The sequence below is a fragment of the Palaemon carinicauda genome, chromosome 43 (assembly GCF_036898095.1).
Source record: "Palaemon carinicauda isolate YSFRI2023 chromosome 43, ASM3689809v2, whole genome shotgun sequence".
NCBI classification, from domain to species: Eukaryota; Metazoa; Arthropoda; class Malacostraca; order Decapoda; family Palaemonidae; genus Palaemon; species Palaemon carinicauda.
Window position 1 is genome coordinate 33,456,763 of NC_090767.1, and position 8,226 is coordinate 33,464,988.

General features: G+C 35.0%; 1 long non-coding RNA gene across 1 annotated transcript in view; it reads left to right on the top strand.

The window, feature by feature from the left end:
• The first annotated feature begins 567 nt into the window (after positions 1-567).
• LOC137633568 (uncharacterized) overlaps positions 568-8,226 on the top strand; it is a 7,962-nt gene continuing 303 nt past the window's right edge. Inside the window, exons 1-2 of the long non-coding RNA XR_011042277.1 lie at positions 568-765; positions 7,350-7,511. This is a non-coding gene — a long non-coding RNA (uncharacterized lncRNA). The remainder of the gene's footprint in view (positions 766-7,349; positions 7,512-8,226) is intronic.

Below are 8,226 nucleotides of genomic sequence, written 5' to 3' on the forward strand. Positions count from 1 at the left end.
TTAGAACCTTTTTATATTCCAGTACTGTCTTATATTTAATTTGATATTAATCTTTCCTCTTTCTTTTCGTTGGAAGTAAAACTTCATTTTATTAGCAAAAACAAACAAAGGTGAAAGAGATTGGATATCTCACTTCGGCAGCACAGACAGACAGAGACACAGACAGACAGATATGTCCTAAATTACTTTTTTTATTTCTGAATCACAAAAATAAGTAAAGATTAACTTGGAGTTTTCAATCATTCAACTTTTGTCTTTAGAAACTAATTGTAAAAATCCCCTCTTCTAAATAGTTTCATCAGAAGGATTTTACTTACCTAATTTGTCTTCACTCAATAAGCAAGATGCTTTAAACCTATTTTTTTTCACCAAAGATTAATTCTTTGTTTATTACATGTTTTCAGGAGAATTATTTGTTGAGCTTCTTTTGGGAAATTCCACCATTTCTTCAAATGGCACCTAAATCAGCCCTCTGGTGAGAGGTCATGCTTATACGACACCTTTTCATGGTTTTTATTTTGTTGTCTGGGCAGTCTGCATCAAGCCAGCACTTGGGCAGGAGTGGAGAGTTTTTAAGGCCTTTTTTGAGACCTTTTTCCTATAGGCTGCAAAAACTACAAGAGCCTCTGCATGGCTGGAAGGGTTCGGCAATGTACCTAAACAACAGACATTATCTGCATTCTGGAAATAGAGTCTGACCTCAGGGAAAAGCAGGTCATCTCTCAAAGTGTTAATTCCTTCACTTCTCGTCTCGGATCGATGTCGGTGAGTACCAGACACAACCATTCCTTAACCTTGTCCTTCTCTAGAGTCATCTTCCACTTCTTTGCACAGAGCCTCCTCTCTTCAACTTCTATATTTTTCTTAAGATTTATTGCTGGACGATTTGGTCAATAAGACTTGGAATGAAGGAGCCATTTGATTCCGGATTGTCCTTTTAAATGTAAATTTATTAAGATTATTGAAATGAATATGGAATATTTGATATACCTTACATATATATTTATTTATAATAGAACAGGAGAGTATAACTGGCTGTTATTAGTAATGTAACAAAGTGCTTGTTTAAAATAGACCAGTTTTATAAATATGTTAGTATATTGGGTTGTTGATCATTTACCAAAGAGCAGTTAACATTTACCTCTGGTTATGTAAATACTTATATGAAGAGTCTGTATATAGATATTGTATTAACAGGATTACTGTAACTTCGGCTAAAGGAAATAAAGAAGGTTTAAGGACAACGGTATTATCTATTCAGTATTCCACCAAGTACAATTGGGATATAACAAATGGTAGCAGAGACGTCATCGAATCTCGGACCTGGACATCGAGATTAACAAGTGCTTTCTTGTAATTAATAAGTTCCGAAAGTTTTGTGAAATTTTTTTTAAAGTCTAAAGTGCCAGAAAACATGGAGTAAAACACCCTTACCAAGGGGGGTGGAGGGGTCAACCATCAGCTATGTTTAGAAGAACCAAGGAACTTGAACTTTTCCCGCCAAAAAGCTCCCCCTAAGATGATATGCGGAATGTAAGGTTCCTCATGTAGGAAGAAGACAACAAGAGGTATTACTTATATTACCAGTATTACTTCTTCTATTGAAAAGTTGACGCTGGTTGACATAAGTTGACGCTTCAAAGAACATTCTGAGTGAGAAGTTTTACACCCAAGAAAATTTACGAGACCTCTAGTATGCGTGTATTTTTTTCTTATCATTTTATAAATATAAATTAAGTTAATATTTTTCAAATTTAAACATTTCGAAAATTTAAGCTGAAGGTTACCCTGAAAATTCCCCTGGTGATTAAGAAAAATTAAATTAAAATGAATGTTATGTACAGAGGAAGCATGGATTTGAACAAAGAGATTTGTGAACTTGAAAAATTTGGTCATATTCAGAAAACCGATGGTAGTTTTGTCTTTCATCATTGTAAAAATTGTGGAGGACCTTTGCTTGGTCACAAAAACGATGAAAAGGATTGTGACCCAAATAGGAAATGGACCCAGGATGAAGTAGATAGGATAGAAGATATTTTATCTGCACATGGAATGTTTTCTGTAAATGTGGCACGTATGGACACAAGAAAAACAGCTATTAAATGTGATATATGTAAAAAGAATTTCCTGAACAGGATGGAAAAGGAACAGCATATCAAAATTATGCATAAAGATATTTCGACAAGTGTGGTAAAAGAAGGTGCTTATGATTTAACAGCAATCATTACAATGGGAAAAACTATTGGTGAAGAAATTGCCAAAGGATTGGAAGCTAAAAGATCAACACAGATTACTAAAGCGAAACCTCCTCCAATCTGGGTTGGTCAAACTTTTGAAAAGTTTTTTCAAGAAGTAGAAGCGTGGAATACCTCGAACAAGGATGATGATTTTACGAAGTATACTGATTTAGTAGAGAGCCTGAAGAAAAATACTAATGTTAAAGATTATGTTGTTTCTGTGCTATTGGATAAAACATCTGAAGCTCTAAACAAAAATGAAGCAGCAGTTTTGGAAATTCTTAAGCAAAAGTATGCAAAAACTACAGCTGAGAAGTGTATTGATGTTCTCAAGTCAATCTTGGAATTTTCCGTAAAGGAAGAGGATACTAATGAAACTTACTGAGACAAGTTTGAAGTCTTGATCTGTGATTGTATGAGAGAGGAAGTTACTGTGCATTTGTATTACTTGTTAGGTGTTATGATGGTAGAAAAAGCATATAATCGGGGGAATATTAATGCAGAAGAGAATAGAAGACTGATGGATGCTATGGAGACACATGATGGAACTGATAGGAGACCAAGAGAAGACAATGAAGTTTTTAATCTTCTAAAGATCGAATACAGAAAGTTAAAAATCGAAAATAATAGAAATATTAGAACTAAATTTTCAGGATCATCTGAGAATTTGTCTTCGGTTCACTATGGCGAAAATAGAAGTAGATGGCAAAGATGGCAAAATTTTAAGCAAAGGCCTGATTTTCATAGATTTCGTAGATCAGATTCTAATCCAGGATTTTGGAGGACTCAGTCTGGAACATATAGGAGAGCTCCCTCGCGGACACCATCAAGTCCAGGATCATCTTCGAGGCAGTCGTCCAGTTTTAGACAATACTCCAATGGTAGGCCATTTTCAACTGGAAGATCATCTTCTAATAGTAGGTCTGTGTCAAATGATCAGAAACAGCAGCAAAATTTGACAGAAAGAGTGATTAAGGTCGAAGAAAATGTAGCAAAAATCTTGGAAAAGATTGAAGAAATGTTGAAGAAAGGAAAGAATGTGAATTTTGTAAGTATGGAAGAAGTATCAGAGATCATTGATGTAGATATCAGCGATGTAATGTTTGCTAAAGAAGTTACCGAAGTAGGAGCTCTGATTTTGGATACTGGTTGTCCAAGTAGCTTAGTTGGAAAAAGTTGGCTAGAAAAATATCTGAAGAAGAATGGTATTAAGAAAGAAAATTTGCATAAAAGGAGATGTTTCCAAAAATTCAGATTTGGTCCAAGTAGAATATATGAAAGTAAGGAAATTTTAGAAATACCAATAACAATAAAGGAATCTGAAAAAACTGATACTTTCAGAAGGATTTTGCTTGGAGCTTTTGTGCTGGATGCTGAATATGTGCCATTGTTGTGTGGTAGAAATACTATGAAAAAATGGAAAATGGATCTGAGTATGCATAGAGATAAAGTGACAATCAACGACGACACAACCCGTGAGTTCGAATGTATGTATACTGCAGGAGGTCATATGGTTCTTCAGCTGTATGAGGATAGGGCATTTTGGACTACAGACGCCACTGTATTTTACTTGAAGAAGGAAGTAGATATAGAGAGTTATGAGAAGGTGAAAAAGATTCATGAAGTAACCAACCACAAGAATGAAAATCAACTACTTCATGCATATAGGAATGCAGGAAAACTTAATGAGAAAATGCGAGAAACAATAAAAGAAGTGTGTGAGAACTGCAATGTATGTAAAAAAATGCAAGAGATCCCAGGGCACTCCTAAAGTTGCATTACCAATAGTTTCTGATTTTAATCAGATTGTAACCATGGACTTAAAACAATATGAAGAGACTTATGTATTATGGATGATCTGTTCCTTCACCAGATTTATTCAAGGAGCTGTTTTGAAGGATAAAACCGCCGAGTCAGTGGTTGAATCTCTCAACACAGCATGGAACTGGAGGTTTGGGTTCCCTTCTCAAGGATACTGGGCAGATAACGGAAGTTAACGAGTTTGCTTCAAAACTAGGTTTTGAAGTAAAATTTGGTCCAAATTACTCACCCTGGAGCAATGGAATAAACGAACGTAACCATTATTCTGCAGATATGACAGTGAAGAAAATTCGAGAGGCAGATAAGAAAATTGCTTTAAAGAAAGCTGTAGAGATGGCTGCTTGGACTCATAATACAAACACCAGTATTTTAGGATATAACCCTATGCAATTGGTGACAGGAAAGGCTGTAACAATACCTGGAATTTCTACAGGAAATGTCGCCACTGAGTCAATGTTTGACAGTGAGAATGTGAAGTTAATGATCGAGAGACATCACATGATCACCAAGCAATTCAGGGAAGCTGAATATTCTTCAAAGCTGAAAAGGGCTTCACAACAGCAAAACAATAAATTTAATAACATCATTTACAAAGAGGGGGATATGGTATTTTACCAAGATAAAATGAAAAAAGCCTGGTGTGGTCCAGTAAAGGTTTTCACACACAGAGGAAGAGATGTTTACATCTGGGCGAATGGCGATTTAAAGAAAGTAGCCAGTTGTAAAGTACAACTTTGCTCTCAAAGAAATATTCCTACGGAAATTTCAAGAGAAGTAAGCAACGAAGCAAAAGCAGTGGACTCTACTCCTAAAATGGCAGGAGAAGAGAAAATATCAGTGGATCCTCCAGCCAGTAATCTAAGAATGAAGACAAGATCTCAAGATGATAAAGAAGAGACTGAAAAGGATTTCATTGGAGCATTCTGGTTGACTTCAGAAAAAACAGTGTTTTTGTGAGGAAATAACAAGTTACGTAGTGGAATTACCTGTTAAATATCACAAGATGCCAGAAGTGTTAGAAGCAAAGAAGAAAGAATATGAAAATTTGTTACATTTTGACACTTTTGAAGAGGTGGAAGATGTAGGGCAAGAAAAGATAGGCAGCAGATGGGTGATCACGAAAAAGGAGAAGCATGACGGACAAAAAACTGATTACAAAGGGAGAATTGTCGCCAAGGGATTTCATGAAAAAGAAAAACCCCAAACTGATTCACCAACAGCTATGCGTGAAAGCATGAAAGTCTTCTTGTCCTTGGCTGCAAATGAGAATTTTGAGCTTCAGTCTATTGACATCAAAGCAGCATTTTTGCAGTCAAACATACTTAACAGGAATGTATTTGTAGAACCTTCAAAGGATTTGAAAAAAGAAAACATTATTTGGAAACTCAGAAAACCATTATATGGATTGGATGATGCCAGTAGAAAATTTTGGCTGAAAGTTCAGCAGATTTTTAAGGAAGAAGGTCTGAAGACTGTGAGTGGAGATGAGGCATTCTACTATCAGCAGAGTGAAGGATATCTGATTGGTATGATACTTACTCATGTAGATGACTTTTCGATAGCTGGTACAAAAGAATTTGTAAAGAAAGTAACAGACTTGTGTAAAGAAAAATTACAGGTTTCAAAGATAGAAAAGAATAAATTTCGGTTCACAGGGATAGATATCAACAAAACAGAAACTGGAATAACAATCTCAATGGATGATTATGCGAGGAGTCTTGAGAAAGTGGAAGATATCAGGAAAGGAAAAGCTGGTGAACCTTTGACTAGTCAGGAACTGAAAGTATTTCGCAAGCATGTAGGAAAGTTTAGCTGGTTAGCAGCCAATACAAGACCTGAACTTTCTATCACAGCATTGCAGATGTCCAAGAAAAATAGTAGTGCTACATTGAAAGATCTTAAAAAGGTAAATTTTGTGATTGATAAGATAAATGAGAGGCCAAATAAAGTAGAATTTACAAGAGTTGACAAAAAAGAATATTTGAAGATATATGGATTTACAGATGCTTCCTTTAATACACATGAGAGAAGCATAAGTGGCAATCTGATTTTACTAGGAAGTAAGAGAAATGGACGTGTGGTCCCTATTTACTGGAAGTCAAAGACTATCCAGAAGGTATGTCATTCTGCAAAGGCGGCTGAAACCAGAAGTATGACTAAGATTATTGATAACAGTCAGTTTTTTGCGAGTCAGATTGAACAGTTATTATTTGGTCAGTATGGAAAGAAAATTCCAATCAAATTGTTCACAGATTCAATACCCCTGCTAGAATCTGCTGGGAGTACCAAGCAGGTTGAGGAAAGGCTTCTCAGGAACAGCATACAGGAGATGAAAGACATGTTGACTGAGGGCTGTATTGAGTCTTACAGTTGGCTGGATGGAAAGAAAGACATGATTGCAGATGTTCTAACAAAAGAATGCAAATGGAATGAAGATCTTGAAATGATAATGCAGGAAAATAAATTTAAGTTTGCAAGTAACGAGGATAATCTTGTGAAATACAAAGATGGAGAGATCATGTTAATTAACAAGACTGAAAAGCAGGGAAAGTAGTAGTAACAATTTTACTGCTTAGATCATACCTGCATTAGCTATTCAGAATTGGTTTTGCCCGATGTCTGGTGCAGTACAAAATTATGTAATAATGTCATAGCATGTCTTTGTGAAGTATCTTATGTTATGCCTGTTTGAGTACCAGACTTTGCTTTTGAATATTAATATATAATATTTTTTAGTAAGTTTGTATATAGAGGAAAAAGTTTTTTTTGTTAAGAGCACTATTCAAATTTTGGATGAAATGTAAATACATATACATACCTATGTTATCTGATACAAAAAAAAAAAAAGGCCCCCCCGGAAATATGATATACCTTACATATATATTTATTTATAATAGAACAGGAGAGTATAACTGGCTGTTATTAGTAATGTAACAAAGTGCTTGTTTAAAATAGACCAGTTTTATAAATATGTTAGTGTATTGGGTTGTTGATCATAACCTCTGGTTATGTAAATACTTATATGAAGAGTCTGTATATAGATATTGTATTAACAGGATTACTGTAACTTCGGCTAAAAGAAATAAAGAAGGTTTAAGGACAACGGTATTATCTATTCAGTATTCCACCAAGTACAATTGGGATATAACAATATTTTCTTTCGAACATTGTTCTATCATAAATGTAATGCGAAAACTGGAAGATTCAATCCAATTTGATGATCTGTTTTTTTCAAATGCTATTTCATATATTTTATGAGAAGTTTTTAATATCAACTTCATTTAATTGCAGATTCAAATAACCAAAGAAGAGTAGTCTAGTCTCCTTGAGAAACAAGACGAGGACATCTTCTTCCCAGTAAATCATCTGGAATCCACTTAGGTGATTAAAGCCTCTTGATTGATCAGAACTGAAAAGAACTCACCCGATCTCCTGTTTGATCACAATCTTCAGGTGAGTACCATTAGAGCTTTGCATTTGATCAGCAGACACGTGAAGCAACCTTACTAATGGATTAAGGGTAGAGGTAATAGATTTAAGGGATTACCCAGCAAGCAAAATGATATTCATATAATTACAAGGAAGTATAATGAAAACAAAATATTCTTTATTTCATTAATAGCACACTCACACTCTCCATAATAAAATGAGTTGATGTGTAAATATATAAAGGACACTTTCCTAAATGTAAATTTGCTACTGTACAGAAATGATTACTCTCAACATTAATTCATAGCAATATCTTTAGCAAGAATCTTTTTTACTATGGCTGACATGAAAATTGTGAATTAATCTTTTAGTTTCTCTACTCAAAGTGGAAATTGAAATTAATGAAGCCCTGAAGCATATCCCTCATGATGATGATAGCCCAAAGTACATGGTGAGCAGTGAACTTGAATACTTGACTCTTTTCAGAATTTGATCACTTATTTCCAGGAATAAAGAACATGCATTTTGGTACAGAACCAGCACATCAGTGTACATTTCACCCACTTCTCCACTGTGCTTTTCTGTCCACCTGTACGTGCACAATCTCAACAACAGGTCTTCAGGTCTTCTCCTATCATATATCATTCCACGTACTCTTTTCAGGAATTTTATTTCCACTACTCATATTATTTTCTGTTCGTCTCTACATCCAGTCCATTCTGTAGAGCTGTGCACTCCT